Consider the following 21,113-nt stretch of genomic DNA (forward strand, 5'->3'; position numbering starts at 1 on the left):
TCAGTGGTACAACCAACATGAGGCTGTTCTCAAGGCTGTCCCAGGGTGTGCTGTACATGGATGGGTACCCAAAGAACAGCAGCACACAAGCTGAGGTTACAAAAGAAAATGCATTTCAGTGATTTTTCAGTGGAAAGGGGTGCCAAGGAGTTTGTACAACCCTAATTTATCACCTAGGACACAACTGAACTGGTGAGCAGTGACAGTGTCAATAAACACATCAAATGATTCTGGCTCTAATCAACAAAAGAGCAGCACAAGAAATAGTTTAATACTTTACCACTTCATTTAAAGGCCTCTGTCTGTTTTGCAACCATTAGCCAGGTGGTCATTGTAAAGATTTGCTGATGTAAATGAACCACCCATTCTGCAAATAGAAAAATGACTGTTAGTGTCCCAGCATGGATAAAACTTCAGGAACCAGTGTCCCAGCCTTGCACTTCATCCCAATAGGATTCTACACTAAACTATTGCCTGTAAAAATGTAGAATTGTGCAGACTGTGCTGGGTTAACCCACATCAGCAGAGCACTTTACAAGTCCCAGAGCCCAACAAACTCACAGCTGTAATTTTAAGAGCAGAACACTTTAAAGACAAACAGCAGGCAGACACTGTGGACTTGGGGCTCTATCTCCTATATATTTGTTTCTGTATTTACAGCTTTGCAGGCCACTCCCATTTTAAAATAAAGATTAACACATTAGTTTGCCCCAATTACACATGTAACAGCATTAAAGTAGGTCAGGGCCATTTATTAGAAATGAATGTTTTAGTGCAAACAGTATATTTATCTTGTCGCCCTTAGGGAAATATTCTACAGATTTTAATAGAAAAAAAAGACACTTTTCTACTCACTTAGACTAGGAACACAAATTTATTAAAATCTTCTCTTTTTTTTTCTTAATGGACCCAGAAGGTGCCCTTTTTGAACCACAGAAACTAAAACTTCCTCTCTGGTACATGTGGGGTAAGAAACAAAACATAGTAAGAATCTTTCCTTTTATGCAGTGTGCAAGACTAGAAGTAGAATTGGACATCTCTTTTATAAGTTTACTAGTTCACAGCCCAGCTTTAGGGTTGTTTTCACCGTGCAGCACTGCAGGGATTACCAGGACAGGCACAGAAGCAGCAGGTGACTGACAGAGCACACTGAAGATGAGCAGAACTGCCTGAGAAGAAGCTCAGAAATACCTCTACTGCAAATATTTCCTGTATCAGGCACAAGTGAGGTATAAAGCGAGTGCAGACAAGTCTTTAAGTAGCAATGCATTTATTTTACAGCCTGCCCACCCTGGCTGCTGCTCCATTAGAGCACTTTGCTGCCCAACAGAGCTCTCCTGGAGGCAGTTTCAGTTATGAACTGTTTGCTCTGTGCTCTCCTCACAGGCACAACCATCACTCACTGCAGGCACAGGGAACCAGGGGAAGAAAAACAGCTCTCCCCGAATGCCCTCATAAATTCACAGGGAGAAATAACTGTGCAGCACTACCCAAAACCTTCAGTTTTATTAATGGCAGGGAGGCAGTAATTCTGTCCAATAAATGTTCTCAGCTTCACCTACTGGTTGAAATGGAAGATGCACCATGTTGGCCAGTTCTACTTTGCCTCATTATTACAGGTCCTGCAAACTATTAAATCACATAATCTGGTGACAAGACTGTCTGTGGCAGAAATACACTCTCAGTGAACAAATAAGTACTGTGGGAGGTTGAGCATCAACACTTCCCCTGCTCAAGTACAACTCCAAGGGCCCTGAGGAGGGCAGCAGGACAAACAAACAGAAGAAACAAAACAAAACAAATCTGAACATAACCTGGAACCTAAATGAGACCTAAGGCAGAGTGGGCTATAATTAAGTGACAGCAATGTGGGAGTACTAGAGCAGAATACAGACCCCAGTAACACACAGTGACTGAATGGCAGCAGAACATCCACTGTTCCCTTCTTGCTGGATGATTTTCCCTGTCTGGAGCACGGTGAAAACATCTGCTGTTCCAAAGCTGTACTTTGAAGCTCCCAGCCTTAGAACTCCCAGATGTTCCAAGTATTACAAGAACCACATGCAGGTCACACTCAGGGCTGTTTTCTTGAAGCTGAATTGGCTTCAGTGCAGCTGCTCCATCACTGGGGGAAATCAGCTGAACCCTCCACACTTGAAAACTATTAAATCCCTCAGCAGCTGTACCACAGTCCTAAGTGCAGAATGAGAGAGGCCTACGGGAGCTGTGTGGTTATTCTGTGTGAGGTTTGCAGATATGAAATGACTGATGCAAACTGTGTCAGGAGCCAGGGACAGCACTGCCACTGTCTTTTGCAGTTTGTCTACAGAAAAATTAAGGATATACCGCATTCAAACCACATGTGAACCAATTCATGTGCCAAGTGCATGCCTTAAGTGCCCAAAAGATATTTCAGGATATATTACACACAACAGAGTAGCTTTCCCAAAATAAGTGTAGATGTATCATTGATTTCACATCTCCTCTGACCCTGCATTTTCCTGGGCTTCCAGTATTTGTCACTGCTAAAGCAAAGTCAGTTGTACCTTTGAACTAAACTGCACTGTAGAGGGGCCAGGGGCAGAGACTCCTCATAACAAGTATAGGAGTGAACAAAACCAGCTTTACTGCTCAGCCCTGCTGTAGACTTTGCTGAGGCCAACATTTCTCTGTAGCCTGGATGCAAAGAGAAACGGGGTATTAAGGTACCAGTCTGTCCATCATTCCCCTTTTCTTTCCACAGCAGGAAATTTTGAATCAAATAAGTAGAAATTGAGACAGTAATACTCCACAACTTCTGTGCAAACAAGAGTGAGAGTCTGCAGAGCCCCCCAGGGCAGTGCCCCAAAGAGGGGCTGCAGTGCAAGTGCCCCCAACCCTCTGCAGATCCCACCAGGAGCCCTGAACCCTCCTGCCCTAAGCTAGGCTTTGGAAGCTGCATTGCTCAAGCAACTACTTGTTTGTTTTTCCAAAGCCTCAGAGCACAAACACCATCCAGGTTCCTGAAAGGGAACGTGGTGCTGTTGGCAGGAACATCACAGACCATTTTTTACTACAGATCTCCGAGTGGAGCCTCATTACGGTGCTGTTTGCAAAAGCTGAGAGCAAGTTTGCAGCTCTCCCATGTGCTGCACAGGATTTGTTCCTCTTTCTTTTCTTTGCCAGGGAGGAACACATTCTCCTAAACAGCCTTTTTTTTTTTTTTCATTTTTAGAGAAGACTGCAGGAGACAGGGTGGAAATGGCATCAAAACACATTTTCCACAAGATTAATGTGAACTCAACCTTGCACAGCTTAACATTTTTAATCACTCCTGTGCATATACCTTATGTGAAGACTAAAGCTAAAAAGATGTGTTTACTGAATGGTGGCAAGCCTAAAAAAGCACAAACCAGATGAATGGATACTCAAGTGTCTGCTTAATTACAGTTAAATATAGGAGAACATGTATAATTTCAGCCTTCAATACCCACACCTGGCACTACCCAGCACCAGAGCACAGAGCTCCAGCACTCCCAGCACCAGCACTCCCCAGCACCAGCTTTCAGATGGCCCTGGGAATGGGGAAGTGGGATTCAGGCACCATGTGGATGGCCCAGCCCCGAGGTGACAAAATCTCCTGCAGTGCTGACTGTGCTGATGTTGATCTACCCACTTGTGTGCTGCTTCATTTTGTCTGATGAGATGTTCTGACTCAACATCATGGCCAGAGCCTGGATGTGTGGGAACTTCTGCAGGGGGTCTCCAGTTCTGGAACAATCTCTTCTCATCCCTGAATTTCAGGTCACTTTAAACACTGAGGACAAAGGCCAGTGATGCCTTGCACATTATAAAAAAATGATTAAAAAAAAAAGAAAAAGGTAACTAAGACTTATTGCCAAAACAGCAGAAGGTAACTGTATGATAGAAGAACTTTGAAAAATTAATATTTCCAGGTAAACTAGAGGCAACTACTTTACAAGCACATAGTACAGGAAACGTATCATTGAGGAGAGGGCAGCTGGGGTGAGGCTTGCAGGAAAACTGCAGTTTTTACATGGATTTTCAATTTTCCATGGGGATATCACAATACACACAAGGTCACCTCGCCCCTCACTGAAATGCAGTTCCTGTGCAGTGGAAGGTGGTGACCAGTTAAGAGCAGAGTGACACCATCATAAGGGCTTTGAGCAGCTGAGTTCCAAAAGCTGGAAGGGGAAATTTAGGTGGGCAGAATGTAATTATCCATTTGCAATTCAGCCAGATCCACACAACTCTGAACTCTCCATTTGCTGCCAACCCAAACAACAGCACAGCCCCAGCGTTTGCAGCAGGACTGGCAGGCAGCTCTCAGGATGAGCAGCAGGTACCTCACGAGCTGTCTGCAGGATGGCTGGAGCAAACCCCGCTGGCTGGGAGGGAGAACAGCCAGAACACAAGCCAGAAAAGCACCAGGCAGCGTGACAAGCACTCTGGCACTTTGAAGTCAAGGGCCAAACCTTTTTCACACATTAGAGATTTAAAAAGTTATTTGGCATATCAACTTTCTTACAAGCAACTGCAGCCATCTGGCTTTCTTTCAAAGCTCCCACCCAGACAGCTCCTTTATTTATCCAGCCCCTGGGGAACCTCACACATTCTGACAGCTCCAGCAGATGGGTACTTTCTCTCTCAGTTCCCATCTCTCTAGATCCCTGCTTTGACTCACAGCAGTTTTCTGTTTCCAGACATGCTGCTGAAGCTGGAAACAAGTGCCAACTGAATCACATCTTTCCAATGAGACACTCTAAACTGTGTTCTCAGCACTCAACAGGCCATCTACAATCCCCTGGGCACGTGCTCTCAGCCTGTGTTCCTGCATCCCCTGCATTCTCCACACTGTGCATTTGGAGGGACCAGAGTGTTCCCCTGTCAGCACCCTCAGACCCACCCAGGTCCCTTCACCTGCTCCCTGCTGTGCTCTGGGTGCTCACCCAGAGTATCCAAGCACTGTCTGAGAACAGCACAGCAGATGCAGAGCAAATAAACCCTCCCCAGATTCTCAACTGTTCCCTCTTCTCACTCACTAAGAGCATAAGGGATTTTTGCTGCTTTCTGAGTACCTCAAAGAAAGGGGAGAGCTCCAAGAGTAACAGTGAAAGCCAGAGATTCCTAAGGGAAAATGTGGCAGACACTGGGAGAACACTTCTTGCTATCAAGATCAGAATAACAGTTGTATCATTTATAAACATATAAGATTTATGGATTCTCCTTCACTTTCCTGCTGCAGGGGATGAACCTGTTCTGAATTGAGAGCTTGAAAGGAAACTCTTGTGAGGTTACACCCTGAGCTGCTGAGTTTAGAGGCACAGAATAATTTACACTGGACAAGACCCCCATGCCAGGGCAGGGCCAACTTCAGAGGTACAGGAGGTTTCGCAGGGCCTTGTCCACTCAGGTTCTGCAAATCTGCAAAGACAGAGGCACCAGAGGTACTTCTTTAGGAAATTCAGAGATGGGCAGACTAAAGACTGACAAGGATACCAGTTCTTCTGTGTGATTGGGATAGTTCTAGGGAGATACTGCCTGCCCAAATATCCATATTCACATTCCAATCTTTCTTTAGCCAAAAGGAAAGGTGAGAGTCTTACAAAGGATGATTTGAGAGAATCTGTCTGAGATAACACAAGGAGCCTGTCTCTTCTAATTATTTCCTGCCTAGGGAAATAATAAATCTACAAGGTCAATGCTTTAAATTAAGTATCTACACTTAGGAGGTGTAAATATCCAGCAAAGGATAAATAACAATTTCCTAAATATCCTGGGAAAAACAGCACCATCCATTATTACTGTAGCACTATGGATGTCCAGAGTTTAAACTGATGAACATACTTAGAAATCTCCCCAATTTCACACTGCACTCCTTCCTTCAGTCAACTGAGTCAGTTAAACACAATATAAACTGCAGGTGCTGTGGGAGAGGTGGGCATGACCTGAAGGTTACAGTCTTTTATTCAAGTAACTTAAATATTTATTTTTTAGAGCCACTTGAAGTTATACAAGGCAGTAGGAAAAGGAGGAGAAGGAACCATGTACTCTTTTTTCTCTCTGCATTGCAGGACCCACTCGTGCTCCAGAGAGGTACAGACTAAAAGGCAAACTTTTCTGCAGCCAGATTATAATATGTCCCTAGTTTGTTATGGGTGGTGTGGCCTTATTTTTAATTATCAGTTTATTACATGTTTTAGGGCTGTTAAACTAATTAGCTACTGCACCAGAAGTGGAACACCTGCATTGTTTCCAACACAAAGTAGTTAAGCTTCAGCAGCGTGATTCAGAGTAGTTTTATTGGATTCAAGGATTTAATCAAAATTAACATTCAGGAAAGTATGACATTTGTTTTCATTCAAAAATTACCTGCAACAATGTCTTTAACACAACTCCTTTGACACCATTTTCATTATGCTTAACTAAACCAAGGCCTTTTTGAAACTGGCAGCTAAACATTTAAGTCGGGGTTTAATTGAAAGCTCAGTTAATGGACACAATCAATCTGAAAGTGTATATTGGGATCAGAATATGGTCTGAATAGGCTTGGTCAGCAAAGGCAACACTATGAATTTTTCATTTAAACTCCCTGAGATGTGTGAAAATTCTGCCTGAGAGGGTCCATCTCCCACTGTACCACAGTTCTGTGGGGCTGGACAAGGACTGGTGACCCCAACTCGATGGGAGAGGCTGTGAGAGCTGCAGCCAGCCCAGCTCTGTCCCCCTGGGCACAGAAGGGACACAGGGGCTCCAAAGGGACCTTGGAGCTGAGGTGTCAAAGCTGCATCAGGGGCTGAGCTGGTCCTGCAGGACTGGAAGCAAGGATAAGGATTAGAAGGGAAGGATTAGAAGGGAAGCCGACCTCACACGCCCCAATAAGTGCCAAATAAATAGTTCAGGGGTTTAAAGCTGTTGTTTGACTGTCAGCAAACAAGAGCCACAGCCACACTCAGGCCTATTGAATAAATTATTCAAAGTACAGCAGCACAACTCTCATCATTTCCTGGCAGAAACCTTTTCCTCTGCTCCTTGAACATCCCCAGCTGTCAGGCAGGAACCAGCCATGGCCATGCTGGTGTGTTCTGTCCTCTGCCTCCTCACTGCCCAGCACACCCTGATGGAAAGGAGCCAATCCTTTTAAGACAGCCCATGTTAAAAAATTGTGATGGCAAAGTCAGGTTAAAGGTTAAGGACAGCAAGAAGCCATGATGCAGTTATGTTATTTACTTGGAAGAACTGCTATCAAGTCCACTAAAACTAACAGTGTCTGTGCCACTAAAAGACAAACAATAAATACAGAATGCTATGCTGAGTGATTTTCTGCATCAATTATTGCAGCTGGGGTTTATTATTAGGTTTTATTTAAAGGGTGGCACAAGGCTTTGAACAGGCTAAGTGGCAAGGAAGCAAAGCTTTATAGGACATTTTCATTTTCAAGCTCCTGATTGCAAAGCAATATATTCTTTCAGCAGCCAACACTGCCAGAGATGTTGGTTTAGATTTTTATGTGAGCTTTCAAAAGGAAAGAAGGACTTGTAGCCAAGCAACACATTTGAACAAAAAAATTGCTGGTGGCACTGCCAGAGCAAACCCCCAAAGCTCTCCATTAGCACCTGCCCTGCAGAGCCCTGGGGGTCAGACCTTGCTCAGGTCACTGTGAATGTGGCTGGGCAGGGGCTCGTGTTTGAGCCCCCAGGGCACAGCAGTGCCTGTCACAGCCCAGCAGCAGCATTTGGTGTGCTTGCCACTCTGTGCTGGGATGAGTTCCTGGTGTTCCAGGTCAGCCCCAGAACTCACAGGGCACTGCAGGGCCACCTCTGACTGCACAGGTTGTGCTTTCAGCAGGACTTACTGCCAGACGTTTCAGGACATCAGGAAACTATAATTTAAGCCTTATTTTCAAGTGTTCTTGGCAACGTGTGGCTCTTGCTGAGAACTCCTGGGCAGATTTGCAACAGAGCCAGGATGGAGTCACAGGCAAGTTCCTGACAATCTGCCACCTTCCCAAGGAAGGATTTCTGAAGGATCTGTCCTACCTTAGTCCCTCACCATCATTCACCTGACAGCAGCCCAAACGTGCTCAGAAGAAAGGTAAAGCCAAGAGGCTGAGTCTGCAGCAGTGTTTCTGGGGCACAGGTTTCAGCAAACTGCTGCCCTGGTGGGGATCACTGAGAACACACTCCCTCCTGTTGGCTGCAGGGATCAGAACACTGAACAGAGATGAGAAACTAAGATACAGATTGGCCACAGCACCTTTCCTGACCTTTTCCTGCTTCCTCTCTGTGCTCCCTATTTAGTTCTCAGGGAGCAGAAGAAGAAGGGGGTTCTGAGCAATGGAAGGGAACTTGCCAGCAGGTCAATCTTTGGAGCTGCTGCCACTCCATTTTCCTGAGCATCTCTCAGGGCATTCATCCATGCTGCTCTGATGCACAGAACTTCTTTGCTCTGAAATGTAACACAAGGCTCAGTAATGGCCCTTTTAAGCAAAAACTCCATTGCACTTGCCTGTGTGTAAGGGAAGATGACAGGGGTGACACCCAGGCGGGTTTGTGACACGAAGATTTGTGTCTCAGTAGATTTATGTCATACATGGACACTGTTCATCCTCCTGGGAAAAGAGAATATCTTTTTTCATGTTATCCAGTATGACTTTCCTCAAGCTCTCTGACTGAAATAACTTGAAAAACACAGTCACAGTTTTACAGATACAGATGGAAAATGGCACTTAACAAAAATGCCAGGTTAAATGACAGATCAAGCAGTTAGGAAAAGCTGCAGATAAGAATGATTCAGTTACTGTTCTCTTGATTTGTTTAGAGAAAAGGGATTTTATTCTTAAGTAGCAGATTGAAATCTTGTGGATTGAATTAGAAGAAAAATCTGAGGCTCTCAGCTCACTTCTCCTACTGTTGAAAAAATAAAGTATTTTAAAATCCACTTCATATTCTCAGTCCTCATCTGTGAAACCCCCTTGTGAGATATCCTGCAGCAGAAAGAAGCAGCAATAACTTCAGGGCCTCTGTGTCTATTTGGCAGCCAGTTAACTTGTCAACACAGGGAGATGTACCATTAAGCTCTAACAGTATAGCCTATTCTGGCATAATTGTTGCATAATGATTTTCTTTGACTTTTCCACACGAAAAAACCAGCTTGTTTATAGCTCATAATACTCCAGCATTTTCATTTCAGACAAAAACGCCAAGTTAGGAACAAGATAAAGTAAAATTTAAATTAATATTTCTCAAAATGGTTATCCGTCTTTTCCACCCCTGGCAGGAGTGGGATTTATGGACAGTCCCTTCCCTGCATGGTCTCTCTCCTGTCTTTGTACGAGCCATATGCAGCATAGCACAGCTGAACATTGGGGGGGTTGCCATTCCTGTTTACCTCACCTGGCACATCCCAATACCGCGCCCTTTCCCCCCAGAACCCCCCCCTTTTCCAAACCTCCAGACAAATCAGCCTCCAACACCCCCCAAAGCCACCGAACTTCGCTGCCACCGCTTTGGTTGCAGCAGGAGGAGGAGGAATGTGGTCTCCAAGGTTACTGGGACAGAGTCCTTTGGAGATTTCAGGCAGCTCATGGAGTCGCCCAGAGATGTGTTCCCTCGGGAAGCAGCGGGTGGGAGCAGAGGCATCGCCTGCACTGCCAGGGTGGGGAGAGCCCTGCAGAGCCACACAGACATCGTCTGCACTGCCAGGGTGGGCAATGCCCTGCAGAGCCACACAGACATCGTCTGCACTGCCAGGGTGGGGAGAGCCCTGCAGAGCCACACAGACATCGTCTGCACTGCCAGGGTGGGCAGTGCCCTGCAGAGCCAGCCGGGCACGGGCCGGACCCAGGGCTGGACTCCGGAGGGTCCCGCAGGGCTGGGAACACTCTGCAGCCCCCAGTGTGGGTCAGAGCTGTGTCTGAGAGCCCAGCCCGGCCCAGAACAGACCCCCTCGATGCCTCGTGTCTGTCAGCACAGGACACAATTTGCAATCAGATGCAGAAGCAAAGGGAACCAACTCCTTTATATTCCAGTCAGACCCAGCTCTCCTGCAAAAGGGATCAATTGCCTGATCATTGTCTCTGATGCATGCAGTAAGGGCAGGCTTAAAGATGTTTTTTGACCTTTCCTATCTCCATAAAATACTTTAGGGTAGAGCCCAAACATCAGAATTAGTGTATATTCCTCCACGGGTACCAGAATAAGGCAGGTAAAGGTCTGATCTCAGTTACCCAGGCAACTGCAAACAGCACAGGCTGCTCATGCTCATCAGAACGTTTTTTTTAAAAAGCATTCAGTCCTGGAGTCTGCAGTGTTTCCAAGTAATTATATTCATATGGTGCATATATGCTGCAAAAATAGCTTCTTCATTTTCTGCCAGCCAAATTAACCATGAAAACGGACCAGTTTAGGAATGTAATTATTACAGACTAATTTGGCAAACTAGACAGGCAGTGTTACCTCAGCCTGGGCAGCCCTGTCTCCCAGGATTTCACTTGCCTGAGGCCTTTTTCAAAGAGCAAGACAGCTGGGAGCAGGCACTGGGCAGGGAGGGCAGGTGGACAGGAAGGGTTAGGATGGAAGGGGCTCTTCTTTGAGCTTAATTTCTGCAAACAGACTGCTGCAGACCTCAGAAAAATATCAATGTTGCAATGGGGAAGGGATAACCACCCCCGCAGTGGGAGCTGGGATCAAATGTTCAGAGCTGAAACAAGCAGGGAAACGATGCAGACAGTCCCATCATCCAGAGAGTCCCATCATCCAGAGAGTCCCATCATCCAGACAGCCCCACCTGAACTGGGCTGTGAGGGGGAGGAACCCACGGGTGTGAAACTGGACAGTCGAGGGGGTGACACCACACCAGGAACTGTGGGAGGGAAAGGTGGGGCTGGCTCAGAGAGAAAGGCTGAGAGAAACCAGATTTGCTGTTCTGGGCCCCAAGACATTGGAGGCGGTGTAGGTTCCACAGTCTGTCTTCTGGGAAGGCCATTGCAGGGATGTCCCTCCCAAGGCAGTGCTGCTGTGCAGGGAGAGAGAGCACAGAGCTGGAGGGCTGCCTGTGCCCTGCACAGGACCTGTCACCCCTGTCCCTGCACAGGACCTGTCACCCTGTTCCTGTCACCCCTGTCCCTGCACAGGACCTGTCACCCCTGTCCCTGTCACCCCTGTCCCTGCACAGGACCTGTCACCCCTGTCCCTGTCACCCCTGTCCCCTACACAGAGCACCTTCTCCCCCCTGCCCCACTCCAGCCCTCAGTGACCCTTCCTTGGGCCATCAAGTGCTTCCAATGTGGCTGCAAAGGTGTTTTGCTGCTCTCAGCAACACGCCCTCTTTGCTTTCCCCTACAATTGCCCTTCCATGCAGAATCCCAGAGCCAGGACTCAGCCTTGCTAGGCTGAGTTTAACAGCTCATCTCCTGCCACTGGCCCTGCTGAGCCCCCTCTGAGCAGGATGGGAATTTAGGATGGAGAACAATAAGGCTGGATTTGGTTTTACATATATATATATATAAAATACATATTTTTCCTCTCTGCTAATGGCAGGAATGGAAAAAAACATCACATTGTACATGCTGCTCAAATACTGCAAATGGATTTCTGTTAAGAGTACAGCATTCTGGAAAAGCAATTATGGACTTCCAGGGAGCTGCCCTGGCTGGAAAACATCATATACAACACCTCAAAGTGAAAAACCCAACAAGAAAGCTCCACTACTGCACCACATTATGGTAGTGATGCTCTCTTGAAGACACTTCTATAACCTGAAGGTAACTGTTAAGAAAAGAATGGTTATCAAAAATTTTGAAAGATTTTTTGCAATTAGATGTTGATACCACATTTCAGTTCCTCTACCATGAAAAGAAGCAATAAACATTAAAGCACAATGAGCTCCATGAGCATGAATTCATTCTTTAGATGAGGCTTGAAAGATAGCAACATGGAAAATTATAAAGACTGGTTTTGGATGGCCAAAAACCAAGGACAAGTGTGGATTTTTACCATTTTGAGAAAAAAAAAGAGACACCTCAAGAGATATAGTGGCAATAAGTCAATGTATATAAAGCAGGCAAACAAGAATAGATGAAGCAGACAGAAAAAGTGAATAATAGCTGTGGGGAATGTGAGCCAGGGCACTGCCAGCTGATCCTCCACTTTTTGTCTGTCAGCTAGAGTGATTGTCACACAAGTTGGTTACTATTATCTTGGCTACAGACACTTTCTCTACAGGACATTTATCAAGCTGGACATTTTAATGAAATACATTTAGAAACAAAAAAAGCTCTTTTTTATTATTTTTCATAAAGGGATGATAATGACAAGGATCTCTCTAAGTGTCTGGCTGTTTTCTGATATACACGTGTTAGCTGCAAAATCTTTAAAATAAGAACAATTTGTTAAAAGAGATTAGTATAAATCCATATGAAAACCTTTGTGTTTTTTTTTTAATGGACAGAACCTGTCATTTCCTGTCAGATGTTCTCAGTTGGTAATTATTGTACCTATTTTTTTTTTTTGCCTTTCATGTATCGTGAGCTCAGTGGAAAAAAAAAAAGTTACATCAAAGAACAAATATAAAAATAGGTTTTAAAAGCCTTACAAAGGGGATGCTTTAGAAAACACACCAGATGACATCCTAGTGCCCAAGCAAGGCAGAAGTTATTAAACCTTCCATCTGGAGGAAAGAATGGCTCACTTTGCAGGAGGAAGATGAAAGCCCAGCTGTTAACAGGCAGAAATAAGTAGCTGTTGTCGTCCTTCTGGGCAGGAACAGCTCCCAGTGAATGGCTATAATTTTTGCTGTGTACTGGCCAAAAATGGCCCACCTTGTTCTGTGTGTCACCTCTTTTCCATCAGCCTCTCACTGCTTTTTCCACCGCTGTGAATCCCAGATTTGCACAGAACACCTCTGGGGAAACACTCGGTTCCGAGGCAGCGATTTCAGGATTCAGAGAATCCTCTGCCTTCCGCTTCTGGGAAAGGCTGATTCCCCCTCCTGTCACTGCCCCCTGTCCCAGGCCAGCTCCTGAGGTGGCTTTGGCTGCTCCCTCAGTCCCTGAGGAGCAGGAGGGTGAAGTGCAGCTGCCTCCTGCAAACCCCCATCTGCTGTGGGTCTGTGCTCACAGCACACGTGGGAATCCAGCCATGGGTTCAGACATTTAACTTCTGTGTGTACTGGGGGGATTTCTGCCTGTCCAAAAGGAGAGGAAACCTTTGATGACATGAAAATTATTTTTACTTCTAAATTAAAGGTAAAGTTTCACTCAAATGAAAAACAGAACTCGGAAAGCTGATTGGTGGGGTCATCTGAGAAATTATTTCAACAGCAGAAAAGTTTTACACTATAGAGATGTTTGCTCCAGTTCAAGAACTGATGCACAGGCAGACCCTACATTTAGAACTGTAGACAGCATTTCCCATTCTACAATGAACTAAACACCTGAATTTTTAATCATATCCAACTATTCCGGCATCTCGGATTTTCACACTCTTAATGGCAACACAGTACATTACAATTCTGTTTTTATGTCTCTCCAAGTTCCAAAGTCAGGTTCTTGAGCCTAAGAAAGTGCACTACAATCTTTATGAAATGTTTTATTTATTCATTAAATCTTTGAATTGATTTAGAACCCCAGAAAATAAAAGCCTACTGAACTTTCCATTTATTCCAGTCTGGCTTCAACCCATTGCTTTATGTGACATAAGAATTCCTTTTGCTGAAGCCCCTGTTTAAAGGTTGTGACAGTTTGCACAGGAGATGATAGGACTTGTAATGTCATGGCTGACAAGGTTACAACCTTCACTTGTTGACATCTTATCAAATAGTCTCATTCTTGTTCAAATCTTGGCCTGAGTTACTTAAAATGACACTTCTTCCATTGCCAGTGACTGAGTCAGCCAGTAATTGCTGCTCAAAATAATATAAATTCATAAAAATAAATGATAGGAGATAGTTATTTTTAACAAGTTTGACTTGGTTCCTGAAATATCACTTAGTGCCACAGAATAGTAACTCATGCAAGGGTGAACCAGCTGGAAAGCTGGAGTGGATTATTCACGGGATTGACAGCCCTGCAAGGAACAGCACAGGAAGCTTTGCCCCTCCTGCTTCCTTTCCCCCATTCTGCATCCACATTTGCACAGGACCTACCAAAACACTCCCTGTGCAGGTCAGGAATCTGCCAAACTTGTCCAAACATCTGGAAACCTTGAACTGCTTTGTGAGGGACACACGAGGTGAAGTGGCAAATTTCTGGGTTTAGTCAAGCTAGTTTTCATTTGCCATCTAACCAGGATTTTAAAACAAGTCTTCAAAGGAGAAGGAGTTAAACATTTTAACTTTCAACTCCCTTGTTTCCAAAGCACAAGCTTGCAGATGGACTGGTACTCCCTTGATAATACTCAGCTGTAGCACATAAGACAGACAAGCTGAATTTCTGTATCAGGACCACGAGTCCCTAAAATGCAGGTTTATAGCTGCACAAAGTCCCTTATGTTGGCCAACTACCTTAAAGAACTTTTCCTTAGTGGCACCAGAGGTTCATCCCAGTCTCACATGGGCACAGAGCTCCTGTGCAGAGATCCCTGTGCCCAGGCACTCCAGGGCTGGGCAGTTGCTTTATGGTGACCACGACCCTTCTGAGCTCCCAGGAGCCCGGGGGGTGGAAGCAGAGTAGCCACAGGAGCTGAGGGGCAGCATCAGAGCCCACCAGAGCTGGGGTGCTGCTGGAGCCGACAGCGGTGCCAGGGCTGGGTCAGTGTGGGAGAGGCAGAGCCTGGGGCAGCACAGGGACACCCAAGGACCAGCCTGGCCCTTGGCATGGAATGCCAGAGGGTTAATAAAGCTGCTCAGCAGAGCTGAGTGTTGGCAATAAGAAGGTTAAAAACAAAGGAACAAGAGACCCAGCATAAAACATCCAAACCCCTCAACAACAATGAGGGAGGAATCTGAACTATGGAGACAAGGAAGATTAGCAAGGATTGACTTGCTTACTCCTCACACAGCCATTGATTTTAATGTCATTTTTTTAGCTCTGGGTACTCACTGCCAGCTCATTTCTTTTCCCAAAATTGTCCCATTTCAATGGGAAGGAAGAGCAATGCATTTAGAATTAGAAGACTTTTTTTAATGTAATATGAAAAAAAAAAGAGTAAGTTTCTAAGTTCTGGAGAGGAGTAAACGTTCCTGTTGTCTTTTCTGTCCCCAGGGTGATGGTGGAACCATGAAGACATGTGCCCTTGTTTGTTAGCAGTGCCTTGTTCTCATGGATGCTGTGTCCAGCAGTGGGAAGCTCAGTAGGACACTGTGGTGTCTGCACTGGGCTGTATTTGGGAGACCTTTCCTAGTTTTCATCCTGCCACAGGTTTGTGTGTGACCCGCACTGCTTTGTGAAGCTTTATAAACTACCTGTCTTGATTGCAAGATCTTTGGGGTGTGACTTCTTATTGCAAATATGTCACTAGGGACTTAATATATTTATTGCAACCCTTCCCTTAAAACTCTAGAATAAAAAATAAACTTATCATCAGCTGAGCATCTGATCTGAATTTATCATGACCTGTAACAAGATTCCCCTTTTTTACTTGCCTTTCTCTTTTCACTGATTAGGGGATTATTTGTTAACTCCCAAAACCATTTGTCTCTGCACTACAGTTCTCATTCACTTCTGTGTTGAACATTTACCTAGGCATGTTGTTTTGAAGTTATGGGAGTTATTTTTCGAGCTGATTTTGAACCTGGTTTAATCACACTTTATCTGCCCTCTGTGTTGGAAGACCTCACCTATACTAACATATCCTGCTGAATAAAGAAAATCCATTGGAAAAATCTTTATGGCATGAACCAGACCAACCCCCCAGCTGGGATACTTCTAAGGCAGTTTAACCTTTACTTGCATCATTATCAGACTGAGATCCCTGGAAGCTGCAAGTCAAGGCAAAGGAACATGTTACTCTATCTTTTGTTATTAATGTTCCTCCTTGCTTTTTGCAAGAAGGAGCCTCTGTGTAGAGACAAAAACCTCTCTGGGTCTGCACTGAAAGTTCTGCTCGTGCCCTTCCCAGATGCCCAAGATGCAGGTTTGCCATTTCATTCCTGGCACAGCCAGTCCCTCTGAATCTTCCCAGTGCTAGCCAGAACACAAAAAGACAATTTTTCCCACTAAGAAGTTGCTGTCCACAATTCCACCATCATTTACCCTTAATTACTACCCTTTAGTGCAGACACTGTGACGTTGCAATATCCAGAGATCTCAGAGTGCTTCCCTCTTTCCTCAGTAGCATGTTACTTGCTTTGGCAACAGTGTCCTGCATGTCTAGCCCAAAGAACAGCTGTTTCTCTTAATTAGTCAGTTATTTAACCAATAAGTATGGGATATGCCAAGAAGGAGTTTCAGCTGCAAGATGGACAAATTTGCCCAGTTGGTTCTGAAACAGTTGTTCACTTGTGTCTGTGTGGCTCTGGGGGACAGAGCTCAGCCTGGCAGACACTGAGCCCAGACCCAGTCACAGACTTTAGGCCAGGCCTAAAGCCAGGTCAGACAGAGCCCAGAGCCACAGTCACAGACTGCAAGGCCAGGCCTAAAGCCAACAGTCAGACACAGCTCAGTTTGCACTTGTGCAGCCACCTCTGCTCTGACAGACACACCCAGAGGAGGAGCTCACTGACCTGGGTAAAGTCCCCAAGTAGCTGAATGAAGGACAGAATGAAGAAAAGTTTTTATGAAAAAGAGCAATATTCTGGGGAGGGAGCTGTCAGGGGCTCTGCTGGGAGGGGGGAGCATCTCCCTACTCAGGATGAGACCAGACTTAAGTTTCTAGGCCTGTTACTCCTACTTCTCACAAATATTAAACTCAACAAGGCAGGTGAAAAGACACATTAATTAATACATTCAGAGTAATCTTAGTATCTCATCCTCTTGATGAAATGGCCAGAAACTGAGGAGGAATATTTACTATTCCAGATTTGGGTACAATGGCAGAGATTGTACAGGGCACCAAACAAAAATCCCAACTGAAATAAGAAATAATCTGCTGCAGTCCCCCTTTTCTGCTGCTTGATTCCTCTGCAGCCACAGCAGAGCAGCAGCCTGGGTGTCACTCAGTCCTGTCTGCTGGTCAAGCAGCACGGCAGGATTGCCTTATTACCAGGCACTAATGATGGAGCATTTATGTCTGTGATTAACTATTATTACAGTGAAAGGTTGTACAATATCTCACACTGATACTGTTGCCAAATGAGCAATTAAGGAGCAGGGTTTAGAGTCATTGCTTTTGACCAGCTGTAAAAGTAGATCATAGCCAGGGGGATGATAATTCCTCAGTGAGGGACATGCTCTGCTCCCTCCAAACCTTTCCTCTCTGGTTTGCATGGAAGTGCTGTTCAGGTAAAGCATTTTCTCCTATTCCAGTGCCACTTTTTTTTATTTCTCTAACCCACAGAAACTTGTATATGCTGATGGTGAGTTTATTTTTTGATTCACCTCATTTGCCAGGCCAATGACACTGCTGCAGTGTGTGCTGTATGCTTGGGGTTGTTTTCCAAGCAAATAAGAGCCTGTGAGTGGAACAGATTTTTTCTGATAGAGATGCTGAAAACAAGAGAACTGGAAATCAGGTATAAATCACAAGCTATAATTCCTTCCAGACAATACAGAACACAGGCTGTACATCTGATCTCCAGACACACCCTTTGGTGCCCTACAGGTCCTTGGATGAGATGTCCACAGATGAACAAACATTTGCATTCCAGGCCAGATCTCAAGAGCTAAATAAGTCTCTAAAATAACAGGCCTCAGGCTCCCCCTCCCAGCAGCAATGTGCCAGATCTGCCCCCAAAAGGAGAGGGTCCTGCAGCACAGGGGGCACGGTGGCAGCATTTGTGTCCCTCACATCCCTTCCCCACGTGCTGCTGAAGGAGCTGGAGGGGTGACATTGGGGACTTCCTGCTCCATCCTCAGCACTGGGGATGCCAAAAGGCAGCTGTGCTCTGCAAGGACAGGCAGCACCTCAAAAGGGAGGGGTAGCTTAAGAAGCAGAGCATTTCTGGGATTAAAATCAGTTTTTCCTCTTCTTCCCTAGACATAATGAAATCCTCTCTGACATTTGTTGTTTCAGCCCTTTCCTTTTCCTGAAGGCAGCGGAACAATGAGAAAAATGAGAACACACACATGCAACTTTGGATGGGAGAAGCCACTGACCCAAAACACGGGTCTTGTCCTCAGTCCTCACTTCCCAAGAGAGAAACTTCTGCTAAGGGAGAGCAGTGGAGAGTGACAGTAAATCAGACATCCTGCACTGTGGAATTTTCACTGTGCTATGGAAAACTGTTTGGGTGACCCTTAACCTCAGGGTTCTGCAGTGTCGAGGTTCATTCAACACTTACAGGTAGGACAAAGCAGTTATTTTACAAAGGTTTAGGAATTCTTCTTAATATAAAGTCTGTGACTAAAAAACTAAACTCCAGAACCAACAAGGTCATTATAGTAATTGTGAATGTTGAGTGAATTTTGCTGTCCTCTGGCTGTGTGATGTGAGTCCTCAGGCACACCGTAGCCCAACTGAGCTTGCTGTACAATGGCTTCTCCTCATGGATATCCATTTCAATCCTTTGTAAGTCTTAAATGTTAATAAAAATCAAATTGAGTTTCAGCAAAATCTTTTCTACTTTCAGCTTTTAATATTGTCAAGATTATCCCTTTGCCTTTCCATCAATTATGAAAATTGTCAGAAGGGGAAACTGTTATTTATGTAATGAACAGCTTTTAAGTCCACAGAACATATGTGGCATACAAATTTTACAATACTTATAAATACAATACATTCTGCACAATTGCTGTATTAAATTAAATCACTAAACCCCATCTGCAGACAAATTCTCCAGGTACTTGGGGTTTCTTCATAAAATAGCCTGCAGGTGTGCACATAAGCATTCATAGTCCATACCAGATGTCAGTGTCTAATTAAAATACATAATTCTAAAGGGCATGCTCTTGATTCTGTGATTTTCTGAGCAGCACTTTGCTGCTCTTCACTGTCAGTGTGGAACAAAAAGATGTATTGACAGAAACCAGTGAAACACACAATTCAATTACTAATAAATCAAATTCAGCAGAGAAGCATTAAATTAGACCCAAAGGTTGTCATTACTCTCTCAACTATCAAAAGGAGCTAAAAGCTGTTTCTTTGTCTATCTTATCCTGTTATGAAAAATTCAAGACCAATCAGTACTTAGCTCCTGCACACCATTAAGAGGATAACCACTATCATGGGCAGTTGGACAAGAGGAAAATGCATCAGACTGGATCCTCTGATGGACCAGTCCTACAGAATTACCTATCAATGATGTTTTATGAAAATTCCAGTGCTCTCCCTGCATCCTTAATGCAGGAAATGTAATCACATTTCCCCCTAAGGCTACATTTTACATTGGAGTCACAATTTCTTCTTTACAAAAAACCTCAGAAACATAAAGGTCTCTGAGCAAGTGTTGAACACTGAAATGTATAATAATTGTGGATATGTAAGCTGGAATGTCTTTAAAACCCTAGAAATATCCCTCTTTTTTGTCTTACAGAAAGAAACTCTTGGTCATAACACAAAAGTCAATGAAAGTTGGGTTTGATACCATGGAGGACGACAGTCCCAAGTGTCAATGTGGATATCAAAGACACCACCACATCTCAGACCTTGTCTTTGCAACATAAACTACTAACAAAGACAAGAACATGACTTTCCAAATATAGGTTAAGCACTGAGGGGGGTGAAGTGGAGCTACTCCATAAAACAGTAGGACCTGGGGGCTGGGTATTCCACTGCCCCCCTTCTTCAGCAAGTCTCAGGAATTTCTACTTATTCTCTCATTTTTAGCTATAGAGATTAGCCAAAACACATTAAAACAAAAAGACTGAACAATTTTTCAATTATTTTAGAGTTAGAACAATTTAACTACCTGGATTTCAGAGCACACTTCTCTCACAGCCTGAGACACACATTCCTGAGTGGGGAGGAGACTATTTACAAAAGCATGACTTTTTTACCTGTACCAAGATCTTTGTTTTAATCCTTTTTATGTTCCACTTGACTGAGAAATCATTATCATCACTACAGAAGTGCAAAAGACTCTTCTGGAGGTGAAAGAAATGACAAGCACCAAGGCCTACTCATTTTTGTTACAAGGAGGCTCTTTAAAAGTCAGCTCCATCAATAAAAAGATCCCAACGAGACAGAGTCAATACAAAATGCAGTTATGCTGTTCAGCTTTGTACAGCAGCTGCTCCATTGTGCAGTAAACACATTTATGGTACCAGGAGGCATTAATACAGTTTGCAACAGTGAGACTAAAAGCAATTAATCAAAAGACAATGTGGTGGCACAGAATGGATTTTGGTTGCTCTGCACCATGAGCAAAGGTGGAGTTCATTGAAATAATAATAATAATAATAACAGGACAGATTTTTTTTTTTTAACTGAAATGGAACTTTCCATCCCCTATTTACACATCAAGTATTGGGTCAACGAGCATTTAAGAAGTTTTCTTTTTTTCCCTTGGAAAACACACATGCAAATACAAAACTAAAGACAGAAATGAAGACAAGCATTTCTGCACTCTTGTTTATAAGGGTAATAATTCTAGACATTGTATTTCTACTGCACAAACAAATAAATAGTGACAACTGCTATCAGAATCTGTCACTGTGACTTGACTGGCAGAAGGTCTAGGCAGGCAAATCTAGAGAGGGCTCTGCAGACAGCCTTTAAAAAAACCCCTAATTTCTCCCCTATAAATTAGAACCACAGGTCATTGAGCTTTCTGTGATAAACATAACGCTGCCCAACTAGTCAACCAACGCAGTGAACCATGAAGGACAATGATATTTATATATTTTTCTAATTTCAGCTTGGAAAACAAAGGAGGAACCTTTCAGACTGGCAGTGACTCAGCCCTGTACAGACCCGCAGCCGTGTGACCCAGCTATGACATGAAGCAATATTGCCTTGGAAGTCACCTGAGAAAGGCAAAGCTGCCCATTCGTAGAATCACAGAATCAGCTGGGTTGGAAGGGACCTCTGAGATCATCCAGTCCAACCCTTGATCCAACCCTGCTGTGGTTCCCA

At 44.4% G+C, this 21,113-nt stretch overlaps 1 protein-coding gene across 11 annotated transcripts in view; it reads right to left on the bottom strand.

Annotated features, from left to right (window-relative positions):
• Positions 1 to 21,113, bottom strand: part of ATP10B (ATPase phospholipid transporting 10B (putative)) — a 220,287-nt gene that overhangs the window by 57,426 nt on the left and 141,748 nt on the right. For 4 of the 11 annotated variants that reach the window (XM_017833906.1, XM_017833905.1, XM_017833908.1 and 1 more), the window contains one exon: positions 281 to 367. The exons of 6 other annotated variants lie outside the window; for them this stretch is intronic. The gene's annotated coding sequence lies outside the window, so the exon portion shown is untranslated. Of the gene's footprint in view, positions 1 to 280; positions 368 to 21,113 lie in introns of those variants that run through there. One more of the 11 variants, XM_017833915.1, reaches the window with a different exon arrangement.

The sequence above is a fragment of the Lepidothrix coronata genome, unplaced genomic scaffold (genome assembly GCF_001604755.1).
Source record: "Lepidothrix coronata isolate B3197 unplaced genomic scaffold, Lepidothrix_coronata-1.0 Scaffold223, whole genome shotgun sequence".
NCBI lineage: Eukaryota > Metazoa > Chordata > Aves > Passeriformes > Pipridae > Lepidothrix > Lepidothrix coronata.